The sequence below is a fragment of the Pyrus communis genome, chromosome 16 (genome assembly GCF_041283825.1).
Source record: "Pyrus communis isolate YQ-2024b chromosome 16, ASM4128382v1, whole genome shotgun sequence".
NCBI classification, from domain to species: Eukaryota; Viridiplantae; Streptophyta; class Magnoliopsida; order Rosales; family Rosaceae; genus Pyrus; species Pyrus communis.
In genome coordinates, this window is record NC_142580.1 from 28,157,272 (window position 1) to 28,174,370 (window position 17,099).

The 17,099-nt window shown below is 38.1% G+C and overlaps 1 long non-coding RNA gene and 1 pseudogene across 1 annotated transcript; both read right to left on the reverse strand.

The window, feature by feature from the left end:
• Positions 1-200: 200 nt before the first annotated feature.
• Positions 201-1,489, reverse strand: LOC148690240 (uncharacterized; annotated as a pseudogene).
• An 11,905-nt stretch (positions 1,490-13,394) lies between these two features.
• Positions 13,395-16,594, reverse strand: LOC148690241 (uncharacterized). The gene is made up of 3 exons (XR_015957623.1): positions 15,906-16,594; positions 15,148-15,206; positions 13,395-13,594 (listed from the first exon to the last, which is right to left on the reverse strand). It is a non-coding gene; the product is annotated as an uncharacterized LOC148690241 (long non-coding RNA).
• Between the last annotated feature and the right edge of the window lie 505 nt (positions 16,595-17,099).

A 17,099-nucleotide genomic window follows, 5' to 3' on the forward strand; every position in this document is an offset into this window, starting at 1 on the left:
AAGGTAACCTTGTTTGTTTAGCCAAAGGGCAAATTAAACATTGAGTGAGATCACATGTTTTATTGGAGACAAAGGGAAACAATAGAGTAACTTTAGGTGATGGATGGCCGAGGCGTTGGTGCCAAAGGTTGGGAGAGATGGTTTGGATGGTATTGCATATTCCTTTCTTCGGTGAGTCAAGGTAGTAGAGTCCATCCTGTTCAATTCCCGTCCCTATCATCTTCCCCGATCGTAGGTCCTGGATGACACAAAAATGGTTTAAGAAAAGGGTAATAGCAAATGAATCATAAGCCAATTGACTAATGGATATTAAATTTAACGTAAAGATTGAGACACAAAGAACATTGTCAAGAATAAAATTAGGAGAAAAAATGACTTGGCCAACATGAGTGACCGTGGCAAGGGATCCATTGGGTAATGCAACAGTGTGATTTTGAACAGGCCTAGAGGATGTAAGGGACTCGGGGTTGCAAACTATGTGATCTGTGGCACCACTATCCAAGATCCAAACATTGCGCTTGCCATGATGCATGAATGAAAAGGCCTTACCTGAGAGATCATCGTGGCTAGAAGAATTACCAACATGATTAGCAAAAGAAGATTTGTTTTGATGCAACATTTTAAGGATCTGCTTGCAATCTTCTGGAGAGAACGGGAAGTTGGAGATTTCCTTGTTGGTCACGGTAACGTGATTTCCTTTGGCAGAACGGCTTGGTTCGCTATCTAGGACTGCTTTTCTTTTGCGGCAATACTCGTACGAATGGCCTTCCAACCACAGAAAGTACATTTGATGTGTGCCCGGCAGTTCTTTGTGGTGTGATTCGTCTTATTGCACTTGTCACATCGCAAACCACCATCCTCAGGTTTAGGTTCTCGGCTTCCACCTTTGACAGCGAATACAACAGCTTCTGGTTGGGCAGTACTTCGTCCACTTGAAACTTCGACTTGCCTTTCATGACGAAGAACAAGTAAGTAAGCCTTGTTAACAGTGGGCAAAGGCTCGAGAAGGAGAGTGTTGCTGCGAACAGTAGAATAAGACTCGGTCAAACCCATGAGAAACTTCATCGTCTTCTGGGTTTCAATGTAGGAGGTGATCTCCTTCTTTGTGTCACAGCCACATGTTGGGATAGAACACAACGCATCTCGTTCGTCCCAAAGGCTTTTTAGTTTGGTGAAGTATGTGCTCACGGTCATAGTACCTTGTACGCAGTCGTGAATCTCGTTTTCGATGTGAAACAGTTGGACAATATTCACATGGGAAAACCTTTCTTGCAGGTCAAGCCACATATGCCGTGCATCCTTGCAGTGTATGACGCTCCCGGAAATTTCTTTGGACATGGAACCGAGCAACCACGTTTTTACCAAGTTGTTGCATCGATTCCATTGTTGTAATTCTTCGAGTTGTTCTTCATGAGGTTTCTTGACCGTTCCATCAACAAACCCTAATTTGTTCTTTACTATCAAAGCCATGGTCATGGATTGAACCCATGTGCCATAGTTATCCTCCACGAGAGACTGCGGCACAAGTATTGCACCAGGTTGGTCTGAATGATGGAGGAAAAGTGGGTGATTGGGGTGTTCCCACTTTTGATGCGAAGCCATGCCTGACACGGTTGGCTTTTCTGATGTATCGCCCATAGCGATGACTGGTAGGGTTTATGTTTGTTGTTTTGCCTTTTAGTTTCCCAGATATCGTTCACTCTGGTACCATCATAAGAAGCATAAAATATAGGAATGAATTTCTGTATATTAACATCAACGGGATTTACAGCTTTATATAAAGGCTAACATGACTTGTTTCCTATTCTATTTCCTACAAATAATGCTAACTGATAACCTAATAGGTAAGTAAATATCAATCTACAATATTTGACAAATCAATCTAAGATTCCTTTCTTAACATAAACCTGAATTCTTAGTTGGAATCGCCTTATTTTGGTATACAGATAAGCCTTTTTGGTATGTATTCTATACAATTCTTTTTTATTTAAGTTAGAGACCACTTTTGATGAGTTATCATACGACTACAAGTCTGAAGAACTCCATTGCTGCTCATGAAAATAAGTTCTTTTATAACTAATATGTCTACTTTTGAAAAATTTGTTGGCTCAAGTGTAATCTACTTCTTGTAAGATTTTTTTTATTTTATGGCATTTTGTTCTGTACTTGTGCCATACAATAGTAGATTGGCATTGTTAATTACTCTTAATCATTGTAAAGTAAGACGAATTATTAAACATATTCTTGATTATTCTTAATCATTCTAATTAAGTTCTAATAGAACTTAGAATAAGCAAGAAGACGCCGGATAAACTAGTTTAATTTCTTAATTAAACGACTAGCTAAACCAACTCTCCAGGTTTTCTACACTGCCAGTAAACGACTAGCTAAGCCACCCATCAAGTACAATTCTTTTGAATATATCTTTTGGGGAACTAGATTTGAAGAATGAGTGATTTTATTTGATTTAAGGGGGAGACTCCATTCTAATTCTAGTTTATGAGCTGATTAAGGATTCATTTAGAAAAAGGTTACTCTTCAAAAATGGATCATGAATACTAAAATGTTCAAAAGCTCACCGTGTTCGTTGGACCGCCTCCCGTAGAAAAAGGAAAATTAGCCACACATGTTCTCTCCAAATTACAACACTTTTATTTATCAGATAACTTAGATGGCATTGGTTGAAGGTGAAAGGGATTGAAAGTGACTAGTAGTTTTCTTTTCACCTTTTTCTTTTAGACTCATTAATCTCCCAAAAATTGAATTATGGAGTGGTAATAAACTTAATTAGTTGTGAGAAACTGAAATAAATTATTTGCTTATCTAGTATAACATTTATAAGTTTAGAGCTAGGTATTTCTTTCTCAATGCACCAATGCGCCTGCTATTGTCAGGACAAAAACACAATAATGACTGCATGTTTCATTGCAACTTTGTTAATTGACAATGCTGGAGGCACTGAATTATGAATGATGCAACTTCTTTTTATTGAAGATGGTTGTTTTGGTGTGGTGTACTCATGTGTTTCTATTTTATCATATAAGGATACGATGAAGAAAAAGAAGATGGGGAGTTAAGAGATTAGATCAAGCTTCTGTCAATTGGTTTTCTCTAATTGCAAAAGGAGAATGAAGAGTTGAGAGCGCGATTCGATTTAGCAAAGGAGAATGAAGTTCTAGCATCACAATTGAAGGTTTTTGTGACTACAAGTCACGGCCAGACTAGTAGCAACTTTAGAGGTACCGATGATGATTTTTCAAAAGACGACAATGCTTATGTTGAATTGGAAGACCATAATGTGAACGTATGATTGATTTATATTATGTCTTTTGTTGTTAGTTTCAAACATGCACCTGGTAGACCAGGGATATTTATGTTAGCTTTTGGGACATACATTTGGTGTATGTGCTGGAATGTACTTAAATTGTTGATTAATGAAGTATTCCTTATATTTGTAATTAATTGTACTTTTAGAGTACGAAATGAGGAATGTGGTAATTAGTTTGCCATATATTGTTCCTAAGAAGCATTTGGTTTTGACATGTGACATAAGCTGTGCCACATATCGAAGGATAGGTGATGGTATTAATGTCACTTATCCTCAACCATTGCATATGGGATCATATTGGGTGACGATAAATTCATCACTTATACATCTAATATGTGATGAATTTATAGGTCATTGACCTTTGTGTTTTGTGACGTCTAATTCATCAGACATATAGTTATTAGGTAACGTATGTGGTGTCACATTTGCAGAAAAAAAAAAGTGACAATTTTGAAATTCATCACATAAACTATAGGTGAGTTGTATAGGTGACGCAACTAGTGATGCTGAAAATGCGTCACATATAGTCAAATGTGACGCATAAACTATAGGTGAGTTGTATAAGTCAAATGTGACGCATTTTCATATTTATGTGATGAATGTCTAGTGTCACATAATCCATGTTTTCTTGTAGTGTACGAGGTACTCACTCCTATCCATTGCTTCTCCTCCATCGGTTGGATCTTGTTTCGAATTGCGAAAAGTACAATGCAGTTTGTTGATGCTTCTTCTGAGGTCGAATTAAGATTACAACTCAAAGGTCAAAATTTCGAAAGCTCGAGAGATATATTTGTGGATGCAGATGGCACCTCATTGACAATAAAAGTAGGGCATTATGGGTCTCTTATCATACTTGTGGAAAATAATCATCTGTTTGATAAAATAAAGCCTTCTTAAACAATATGGTTTGTGAAATATATGCAATGTGAAATTGTATAAAAACTGTGCAGTCTGTATGTCACATGTTTAGGTGGACAATTCTTGTCTTTCTCAGGTACATCGATGATGATCTGTTAGTCGTAAACTGAAAAGAAACACGATCCTGAATTGAAATGGCCTGATATTATGTTGTCTTGGGAGTCTCTCTCAGTGGGATACATGCAACTTTTGAAAGAAGCATCAATTTACATTGATGGGGATTCAACTGAAATCAACCAAAAAGTGGCTCAAGAACTTGCAGTTGGTCTCGAGTATTTCTTTACTACCATTTTCTGGTTGCTTGTTCATAACGATTAACTAGCTGCGAGTAGTGGACTAGTTGTTTCTAACGGGAACTGAGATTCAATTGCTTGGTTAAAGACTGCTTATATCTCAAATGCTTTTAAATTTTGATTGTTTTGATTTTTCGAGTCTTCCTACACTCAGTTGTTATCTTTGGTTGATATGGTTATAGATATACACCACTCGATACAAGGGAGTTTATGGAATCGTTTGCAAAGCAGACCATTGAATCATGCGAGTATTTTGCTGGAAACTTTTAAGTGTTTATTGAACCTCAACTCGCTGGGTCTTCTTCTTCCTTCTGCAACCTTATGATGTGCATATTATTGAAACATGAACTCGCTATGATTAGTGTTAGTCTAAACATAGTTTATATGTATTTTTACCACCTGCAAAAGTAGGGATAACAATACACAAAATACTTGTAAGAGAACAAGGTAGTTGTAGTATAAACGGCTCAAGCAAGGTCGTTTCTGCAGGGATTGAATGAATGATTTATGTAAACTAATTCTTAGCTAATTATTTGAAAACAAAGATTGGAAAATGTTGATTTTGAATTTAAAAATAATAAAAACGAATTTAATTAAAATGATTAAAGAAATTAGCAAAAAACAAAAGAAAATAGTTTTGAAAACCAAATTGTAAAAGCCTAGGGTTCCACCGTCCCCATAACAATCCTATGTAGATTTATTAATTAATTACTTATGAATTACTCATGCAACTTTGAAGGTTAGGTTTTCCTAATGCGTATTCTACTCGTGGTATTCAAGCTAGAATGTATATCAAACATGCAATCTGTCCGTGGTATTTAGATCAAATATAAACATGCATGACTCATTACGCTTTGTGAAAACCCTTTGAAAAACCATGCAACCCCTAAGATGTGGTATTCATCCTAGGTGAAATTACAACTATCAACCACAAGAAGCAATACTCAATTCCCCGGGGGTATTCCCACCGAATTGCATCCTATTATTTATCTAAACATCATAATGGTAGCTAAGCATTAAAATATAGAGACAGTTTAAAGCACAGTGATTAATAATTCAAAGCATGCATGCATAATATCATAAGCAATTAAATAAAAACTACATATTCATGCTAAGGCTCAAGGCATCGCCCTAACAAACGAAAATTAGCTACTAACAACTATAAAACAAAATATTATTAAAATCATGGATATAAAACACCTTGAATATAAATTTGAATCTTCAAAACCTAGCAAAGTACTGATGCGTGCGTTCTCCCCCAATGTTGTGTAAAGAACCCTAATGGCTAACAAGCCTTATTTATACTACTCTAATTAAAATCCTCCTAGTAAAAGGTCTTACAAGAAAACTAGGAAACATAATTAAATGATAAAACAGAAAATAAAAGGTTTCCTATTTGACCTAGAATTAGGAGTTCTCAGAAAATCACACTTTTGACTGAACAAATCAACTCTGATTTGGTCCCAAAAGGTCTATTTTGAAAACTGAAGACGTCCCCTACAAATTCTCAGAAGGAATCTTCCTCAAAATACACCATCTTGATCTCTAAATTACCCAAAACATCCAGAAACGTCAATCTAGGAAAGCTATGCGCTGTGCCTTTATTTCATCGTCACGATCAAACGACTTGGTAGAAAAATCTGGAATTTTGACACAATCATCTTGAAAGGCACACAAACATCCTTCAATTGGAATCACTCCAAAATTCATCTGTTTGAATACTTTTTGCTCCAGAGGAAGTCGAATGTGCTACATTGAATGGGCATTGTTGGTGATCTTACTCTGGAGCAAAAAATAATCAAAAAAATTATGGAGGTGTCATGTGAATTTTTGAGTAAAAATGACAAAATTACTCTTGAGACACATCAGAATTCCCACATGCATGCAATGGACAATAACAACTCGATTAAGAAAGAGTCAAAGGTGATCAAAATTATATTTATTCAAATCCCTCTTATCACTCCTCGTCAAATCCTTATTCAAAAGGTAACTCCCAAAATTCTATTTAATTTAGGATTAATTACCATGTTAATTGCAAAATATTATTTGAAAATAACATCTTGCAATTATTCTCCAATTACACCATATATGGCCGGCCACTATTTTCCAAATAGGGCCGGCCACTCCCCTATAAATAGCCCTATTATCCCACTAAAAAGCTAAGTCATTTGCTACCGACAAACTCCTAAGCACATTATTTTCAGAATTCTAACTTTGGCATCAGAGATTCTTCGGCCAAAGCCCTCCCCCTACCCCCAATTCATCGTGGGCGTGTGAGGCTTTTGGCCTTAATCTTAGGTGTTATTATTTTGCAGGTGCATTTTCGGCAGAGAAGAAGATGGCAGAAATTTACATCCACAAATTGGTGCTTTCATTAAGAGCTTGATTCACATGCTTGAAGAAGACTCTCACATTCAAAGTTTCTCATTTCTCGTTCATTTGTAAATTTTCATATGTTCTTATTCCTAGAATTTTTAAATTCTTTGAAAGACGCAGGAGAAAAATACAATGGCGAGAAATTTGGAAACCACGACAAACGGAAATTTCCTACTTTCAAAAATTCGGATCAAATGATGGAGATTGCGATGTAGCCCCACCACGACGATCCATGAGGCTTAACACGGTGGCAAAAGGAGCTACTTTGCCACCACGAAGTACCACCACCACGACAGCCACATAACCACCGTGGTAGTGGGGAGTGGGATAACTTCATGGCAGCAAGGCCACGAAGCAACAACAGCTGCCACTTTGCAACAACGAGCCCAGGCCCATGCCACAAGGCAGCCAACGCAACGCTAGGCAGCCCAGATCTAGCAAGCCCACGGCGTTGCCATAGCAGCTGAGGCCTAAAACACAACGTAAGCAGCTGCAACTATGACAAATAGGGTAGCCCAACAGTTGCAGCCCAAGGCCAGTGCAAGCCTAATGCACCCTCAGCCTAATGCCAAGCAGGCCAGACCGCACTGTGCCCACGCACCCCGCTAATGGCTCGGCTTACTTTCGTGGCCTAACCTGCTCTTACGATCCACCTAGTGATCCCAATCGGTCCAAGGCTAGTTCAACTGTCCTATCTTTATATTTCTGGATCGACTATTGAACTGGAGGTATTTTCACCTTAATTTTCTGCAGATTTGACATATCTCAACTCAAATCACGCACCTGGAGTCCATTACATTACCATCACTCAAGGAGACGCATATCGTCTAAGCTTTTTCATCCCAAATTGAGAACACCAATTGTCTCGACAAGTCATAGAGTTGATAAGCACCCTCGCGCAACAGATGGCCTTGGTGAATCAACTCTTGTAGTGCACCAAGATGCAGCATGCCCCAAACGAGGTGTCCCGAAGCAAGATAAAAGCAGATGGTGAACCTCTCCAGCAGCGTCCCAGCAAGCAGCCTCTCGACCAGCCATGAACCAAGCATTCTGGTAGTGTACATTTTTATCTAAGGCCCCAAGAAAACGTATACTCTCGTCTTAGCACACGGAGGAGCATACACTCCCGGTTAGGCCTACGGACGAGCATACATTCACGGTTGGGACCATACTCCAATAATCAACATGGACAACCTTCCAAATGAAGTTTTCATTCACGGCTAGGCCCGCAATGAGCATTCTCCACCTTACATTGGAGTATGTAGCATAATAGATGGAGATAAGTAGTCACTCAATCCGGCTCAAGTTTAATCGGCAGCTTATGAGTAACTTGCTTGCCTACTAAGAATGTACCAAATGCACTGTAGCCGCGACATAGACGAATCGATCATAAGGATGAGCAACTTAAACCAACAAGTCATAACCATGGGCAGCCAGAAGCTACGCTGCCCTAGCAGAGGCAAATTCAGAAAGAAGTTGAGAGGCTCTTGACCGAACGATTGCATGATTTCCAACGCAATAAAGCTACTAACGAGGCACTTCGACAAGACATGATCAATAAGCGGGTCACCTTTCATTGACAAGATTGAGCAGATGAAATTATCCTACATAGACTATCGGATACAAAGATTACTTCTGATCCGATAAATGCAGTAGCTTAGCCTAATGGCGCGTCAGAGGCAAATGAGTACCAAAATGACACATCAGCCCAATTACCAAGAATCCAAGTAGATCTTATTCTCAATGCTCTAGACGATTCAATACTAGAGCAACACATCACCAATAGCCAAGCACTGTGAACCTAGTGGTCCAATTCCTCTTGCTGCGCATAACCTGGCCTAAGTCGGCCCCAGCTTCATGTTCACAGTCGTGCCTACTTGCTTCATGGCTCTCGGTAGCCCTTGTTCTATCACTATGGCTCCCAACCTTGCTAATCTTGCACCATGGCTCCCAACCATGCTGATCTTGCCCTGTGGCTCCTAATCACGCCGACCAAGCCCATGACACTCCAAACTTCAAAGCATCCAATGACGAAGCATAAGACAAGGCTTTATTAGCAGCCCTTGCTAACAAAAGACTTAACAGTGAAGAATCTTGCAATTCATTCAAATTTTCAGCTGATCACCAACTAAGCCTCAAAAAAGCACACGACGAAACATCTAACGATTGTGCAATACTTAAAGAAAGTCCAGGAGCAGCTCATTGCACTTCCTACTAGTAGTTCAAAGTCTCGAGTAGATCGCAGAACAAGACCTCACAGGCTAATGATTATTTTAGTTGTCTAGTAGTCCAGTTTTCCTCATATGCACTCATAACAACGACTTCCATGCTTTGTTGTATGATAAGGTAAACTAATTCCCCGACACCCACCTGGGTCTGCTTTCTAGTACAAGAGGATAAACTAATTGCTCTTCGATGCGAGAGGATAAACCAATTGCTCTCCAGTGCAAGAGGTAAACTAATTCCTCGACACCTATATGGGTCTGCTTACAAGTGTGAGAGGATAAACCAATTGCTTTCTAGCGCAAAAGGGTAAACTAATTCCCCGACATCCATTTAGGTCCGTTTTCCAGTATGAGAGGGCAAACTAATTTTCTGACACCCATCCAGGTAAGCTCTCTAGTATGAGAGGATAAACTAGTTCTTCGACATCTATCTGGGTCTACTCTTTAACGGAATGGGCAAACTGCCAATGAATTTTTGCACAACTACTCATTTTGATGTGACTAGTTAACGATCATCATATTCTACAAATCTTTATTATGTTATGTTGCAAGCCACATAGCTCAAAAGATCGAATACTTAAAAACCAGCTAAGCAGTAAATGATCATGGGCAACAGCCACTTCGCACTCAACAGTTTACTCATCCGACACTTCATCTTTAGCAACTTTGATCTTGGAGCTTCATCCTCGATTGCTCCATCTATGGTAGCTAAGAAATCAAACTCAAGCAGTTTCTTCCTTCTTGGTAAGCAGTACAGATGTGGCAGCCCAAACCGTGGCCCATGCTACGCCACTTCCTCGGCCCATACTGAGTTAGCCTTTGGGTCTAGCCAAGCTAAGTAACCTAAGTCGTGGCCTTTGCCACACTACCTTCTTGGCCCATGCTAAGCTGACGCTTGGCCTATGCCAGCCAATGTGCCGCATTACCCCAACAACTACCCTGCGGTCCCAAAAGAACAACGAAAATTAAGTTTTTCTTACCTTGGTATGGTGTGGAGAAGACAAAGAAATCAACGGAAAACGGTTCTTTGCACGGGCAAGTGAAGAAGAATGCTAGGGGAAAAGGAACAAATATCCTTTAGTTTTCTCTCTTTCTTGTAGGGATAAATAATTGTCCTCCAAAGTTGATTTAATCCCCTACTTAAGGTAGACTTAAATAGGTTTTGGAGGCGATTTATTTCCCTTTCCTAGAAGAATCTAATTCCAAGTCCAAGTGGGAATCTGCATCAAAGTTGAAGATCTTTAAACCTATTGCCCTTTCCTGCAAGCAACCCAGCACGTGTGGGGGCATTTGTGGAGCAAAAAATAATCAAGAAAATTATGGAGGTGACATGTGGAAGTTTGGGTAAAAAGGATAAAGTTACCATTGAGGCACATTGGGCTTCCTACGCGCATGTAACGGACAATAACGACTCGATCAAGGAAGAGTCAAAGATGATCAAAATGATATTTATTCAAATCCCTCTCATCACTCCTCATCAAATCCTTATTTAAAAGGTAACTCCCAAAATCCTATTTAATTTGGGATTAATTACCATGTTAATTGCAAGATATTATTTCACATAACATCTTGCAATTATTCTCCAATTACACCATATATGGCCGACCACTATTCTCCCAATAGGGCCGGCCACTCCCCTATAAATAGCCCTATTATCCCACTAAAAAGTTAAGTCATTTGCTATCCAAAACTCCTAAACATATTCCTTTAGAATTCTAACTTTGGCATAGGAGATTCTTCAGCCAAAGCACCCCCATTCATTGTGGGCGCGTGAGGTTTTTGGCCTTAATCTTAGGTGTTATTATTTTGCAAGGTTTGTTTTCGTCAAAGAAGAAGATGGCGAAAATTTGCATCCACACCTATGGTCATGTTTGGGGCAGTAGATGCAACATTAGGAAGACAACATGGAGCTGCAAGAAGGGATGATAATTGCTACCATCTTTATGAAAGTTTCACTGTCTAGGTGTCCCAAACTGAAGGTAACTTGTCTTTGATCCTTTGTTCAATTTCTTTGCTTTGAGACAAGAAACTCATTCACTACCAGTGTCTATCATGCTTAATGCAATTGGTTTTATGTTGTTTACTAGTATCATTAATAGCCTATGTAGGTTGATTAAAATTGATAGATATTGTTTACCATTGTTCTCTATAGCATAATTCATTATAACCGGAAAGAGAGAAAACAAAAGCATTGAAACTGAAAACAAAAGCTCAAGTCATTGTAACAAAAAAAAAAATTCACAAGTCATTTGGGACGTGGATCAACACGAGAGACTACATAAAATTGTGACATTATGGTCACATGAATTTGAAGTTAGGATCTTCTACTCTAGTATGGTCATAAATTTTACAGTTTGCCATTTTTTTTTAGAAGTTTAAGTCTTCGCAGTTTGAGGCCCAACTTTTTCATAGTTAAGCATAATTGAAGTATGATAGGATTAAAAGCACCACAAAGTAGCACACAAATGTCCTGTCAATTTTCCTTATTAACACTAAGATTTATCAATTGTAGTATATGAAAATAAGGGTCTTTCTGGCAGAAGATTGAAACCTAACTACTTAAAATATCACAAAAACTTGGTTGCTGTTCCTACTGACCAGCCACCAAAAACTAATTATTAGACTAACTTACAGTTATCTAAATTCAACAAAATTTTATATGCAAACACTAGACACATAGAGGCACGCTCATACAAACTTTTGGGATTTTTGGAGTTGATTTTGTATTTTATTTAAATCCAACAAAAACAGGATAGAAACAAAAAGAAAATAACGAAAATTGATTTTAGTTCAAAAAAGAAAAAGAAAAAAACAAAAACGAGTTAGGGGAATTTGCTATCCACCACCAAATAATCATGCAAACATGTTAATTATGTTTCATTAAAATTCATTTTATTTCTGGATGAAGATGTTCAAGTTGGCTCACTGTTAGAACTCAACTTATTACTGTATCTTACGTAGTATGTTAAAAGAATGATGTTTTCAACTTAACTTAGTTCCTAGCATGCAATCTAGAATGGCGTGTTCATAAATTTAACAAGTAGAAATCATTAAGAACAAAAAGAGTTTGAGTCATCATAAGGCATCGTAAGTACTGATATTGTCTTACTTATCCTAAAAACTGATTCACATGTTAATCGCAATTAACAAGTACAACTCTAGAAGATATGTAAGTCCTCATTCGACATATTCATAACATTAGAATCTTAGTTATGCTTACTAAGTATGCATCCATAGAATACACATAAAGAATTCATCACCGACATAGCTAGTGAATCAATTTTCATCCTTCATAAAAGAAATTCAAACAATATGTCATAAAAAACTTGCAATCATATTTGGGGCTTCAAAACAACCCCTAACTTCTTATTCATTTTGAGTTGTTCGTAACTCGCTGCCAAAGTCAGCTGATCTGCACAACCAGTTTTGATGAATTTATTATTTAAAAGGAGAAATTAGGTTCTGATCCCTCTTTTCGCTACTCCATTGATTAAAACTTTATTCCTTTTCAATTTTTGATTAAGGTCCTTAGGTTTTAATAGACGCTATTAATTATTTCAATAATAAAAAAAATTATTTCTAAATACATTCATTTAGTGTTAGAAACGTTACATTTAATATATTTATATTTATGGCTAAATTTTTTTATCATATATTTTTATTTTTAGTTTGTATCTTTGCAACCCTTTTTTTAATTTGTACCAATTTTATTTTCAGCTTTAATTTGTACCTATATATTAATTTCTTTTTGTGCCCATATATTTTAGACTTTTATTTGTATTTGTACCCATATTTTTTTTTAATTTATTTATACTCATTTTCAATTTTGCTAAATGTACTCATGCTAATTATATGTATTTATTTTACGTTTTAAAATATATCAATAGTTATTTTTTAAAATATGTTAATAATTATGTGGGTACATTATTTTTTTTTGCTATAATTTTGTGAAGAACAATATTACTCTATTATTGATTTTTAAGTATTTATTATATTTTAGAAATATTATTTGAATTTGGTTAAATTTCATAATTTGTGGGACATTAGATGCATAAATGCATGAGTTAAATATCTTAAATGGTGTTCAAGACCTCGATCAAAATATTTAAACAAAGAAAGTTTCAATCTAACAATTAGGTTGATAAGGGACCGGAACCAAATGTGACACACCCCGACCCAGAAAGTCCACTTGGACCCTGAATCGAGCTGTGCTGGCCGACACCTGGAAGGTGACGAAGCCATAAAATGTGATAGTGTATAAAAAGTGAATAAATTTGAATCTAAAAGTGTCTAAGTACCAGAGTGCGCTACGAGTGGGAGCGAACCCATTTCACACGCGATGTCAGAGCATAAGTAAGGTACAGTAGTATGGGTAAGAATCATACCCTCAAAAATATCCATTAATACTAAGATTCACCACAGATTGTTGTCGATACAAACTCAGCAGCTAAAACCTGGAGGGCACCAAACAGAAGGTGTGAGTAAGCAATAAAACCAAGCTTCCCAAAGTTATTACCTCTCTAAAAGTAATGCCCTAATGTAAAACCCGTATCGTTTTCCATAAGACAGTACAACATATATACATATATCCAAACCATACTCAGAAATGACCAAAACCACGGTTTGCCATTAACTCCACCATACATTAATAAGTAGGCCAAATGAACTAAATCAATACAAAGTGATATATCAGTCAGAGTCATCTAAAATGACATGTACAACTTATCCGTATATCATCAATCATGGCTAGCATATAAGTTGGAGTCACCTCTATTGACCTGTACGACTTATCCATATCTCATCAATCCTGGCTAGCATATAAGTCGGAGTCACCTCTAGTGACCTGTACGACTTATCCATATCTCATCAATCCTGGCTAGCATATAAGTCGGAGTCATAAGTCGGAGTCACCTATAGTGACCTGTACGACTTGTCCATATCTCATCAATCCTGGCTAGCATATAAGTCGGAGTCACCTCTAGTGACCTGTACGACTTATCCATATCTCATCAATCCTGGCTAGCATATAAGTCGGAGTCACCTATAGTGACCTGTACGACTTATCCATATCTCATCAATCCTGGCTAGCATATAGCTCAATAAGTATACCTGCACACGAGTCGGAACCACCTAAAGTGGTCTGTACGACAGGACTGGGTGTAAATAAATAAGCTCAAGTGCTACGATCACGTGAAGACTGGGCGAATAATCGCGGGTCACCTACGAGTCGGAACCACCTAAAGTGGTCTGTACGACAGGACTGTGCACCTACCTTGAATCCAAGGTTAGCATAAGGTGCGGGAGGTGAACATCACGTGAAGGACTGTGCCCTGGCCACGGGCGGGAGCACTAACACCGGGGTGCAGGTTTATGAGCTCTCAATGCATCTCAATATAACATGTGCAACACATGGCAACCAGTACGACAGTATCGAAGTTGCCTAACACATAACTGTAGTCATGCTATAACGCAATCGATTCAACTAGTACCATAAACTCACCTGAACTTACCTGGGTGTCCTGAGTTCACCTTTGCACTTGAAAGCATTCCCAATAATTATATGCAAGTAATATACATATTGATATACTATGATGCAATCTAATACTCAACCATGTCGTAGCATGTTCAATTATAAACAATACAGTGAGAAGTGTACAATCAATAACGCATTACTCCCAAACTACTTATTTTCAGGGATAATTATCCATGACGACCCAATTAACACTAATTTAGCTAACTAATTCATAAAACTAAAACTTGCCTTTACCAATTTCCTTCGCCTTACTCAATTTCCCAAGCAAGGCTTTGGTCTCAAATATTTTATGGCTGCATCTAACGTCTCGTTAGACTGCCTACGTACCCTAAATAGGGATCAAGCCATTCGTAGTTCATATCGTACTTCAAGCATTCACAATAATTAAATATGAAAGTAATATACCTAATCAATTTAAAAGTGTCGATAGAAGTCTCAATAATATGTACGATAAAAAGGAAAAGATCCACTTACTTGGAGTCCACGCTATGATTCTCTAGCGCACACATCGAGGCGTCCTGAATGATTGGTCCCTGTGACCAATTATCAAATCACATCTCAGAACTCTTATTCGAAGAGTACGTAATTCACATAAAACACAACCTCAACGACATTCTAAAATAGTTTGATACCCATTGACCACAAGTCAACCGTCGATCAAAGATCGATGGTAGGGTTTACAACCCTGTATAACTTGACCCGGAAGATCCGCATATCAGATTTCCAATCCGCAACTCCCAACGATCCACAATATGTTTCAAGAATAACATACTAAAATTTCATTACGATCCAACGGTCAGATCTCCGCCAATTGCCTAAAACAAGTGGCCATGAACATTTATTTTACTAACTTACAAATCCAATTCAGGAAGATCCGTAAGTCGGATTCCCGATCTGTAAATTCCTATAATCTTTAAATATTACGCATTATAATATATCCCATTTTGGTGATGATCCAACGGTCGGATCATCGATTCACATTTTTATCAAGTAACGTATCGTAACGAATTTAGGTTCCAACTATCAACCTACGTCATTCAAATGACAAAACTGAATTCAAGACATTTGAAATAGCCTAAAAATAGCATTGGCGGCCCACTGGCCACGCGCCGCCGCACGCGCCGCCGCGGGTGGCGGTCGGCCGCCCCGACTCGCCGAAAAATCCAACTATTTCCAAAAATTCTCAAACTTCACAGAAATGAAGATCTCAGTGAGTGGAGCAACTTTCATACCTGCCACGAAGTCCAAAAGTGGACGGAAGATGGTCAATTTTGCCCACGAAGCCGGCGGATGCCTAAAACTTCCCGACGTCGATTCGTCGTCTACGGTGGTCCAACGGGGTCAAGGTTGGTTGGGTTTTGCTCCTGGGATGATGGGCTACAAAGCCCAAGTGGTGGCATCGGCCATTGCTTTGCCGATTTGCCGGAAAATCGAAAAGGGTGGCCGGAGCACCATTGATTTTCGTCAACTTTCGTGGCCTCAAACCACCTCATACCATGGTCAATCAAGGTGGTTCTTGGGTGGGTTTTGTAGAGGGGAATGAGAGCTTCAAGATGGTGGTGGTGGCATCGAAAAACTCCACCAGAGTTGGCCGGAATCGGCCTTGGAAGATGGTCTCGTGGTGGCGCGGGTATGGGTGCACGGGAAGCTCTCTTCCCTTTTTTTTTTTTTTTTTTTTTTTTTTCTTTTCTTCTTTCTTTCCTCCCTCCGTTACTGATTTTGGGCTTCCCCCACAAAGTGGGGGTTTAATTTAAATACACACTAAACCTTGAATAACCAATTTCGAACGTCCGTAACTATACCGTTATAATCCGGACGCGCAAACGGTTTTCGCCTATACGTTCGTACCAAAGAGTACTACGAGGATATGCTTAAAGAATAAGTCCCACACCTCTCAAGTCGATGGTCAACGGAAGTCAAAATCCTTGCCTCTAGGGCAATTTAGTAAATTCACGCTTTTAAAATAAAATAAAAACGTAAAATTCGGAACGGGTTGTCACAAAATGACCCTATTTTAACCCCACTTGTGCTCATTTTCTCTTCTTTGCTTGAAAAATCCTGCAAAACAAAAAAACAAAGCGAATAGCTTGGAAATAAAAGGAACTAACTAACAAAAGACAAGTGAATTTGATGTAAAATATGTATAAATATGAGCTTATCAAAGTACCATTTTATTGCAAAATTCATTGCAAGTCTAGGGATATTTATATTTTTTATCATTTTGATTTTAGATTTTAAAATCTTTCAATTGTGGTGCAAGTTATGTTTCTTTACTTGATAATTGTAGTAGCTTGGATCTATGTCATATGGTTTTTAATCAAGATTGCAGATTGATTTTGTAGTAATAATTTTAGCTTAGTCCATCCACGAATAATTTCTAGCTACGTCAATGATCACAACGCCCTAGGAAAACCTAAGGGCCTTAT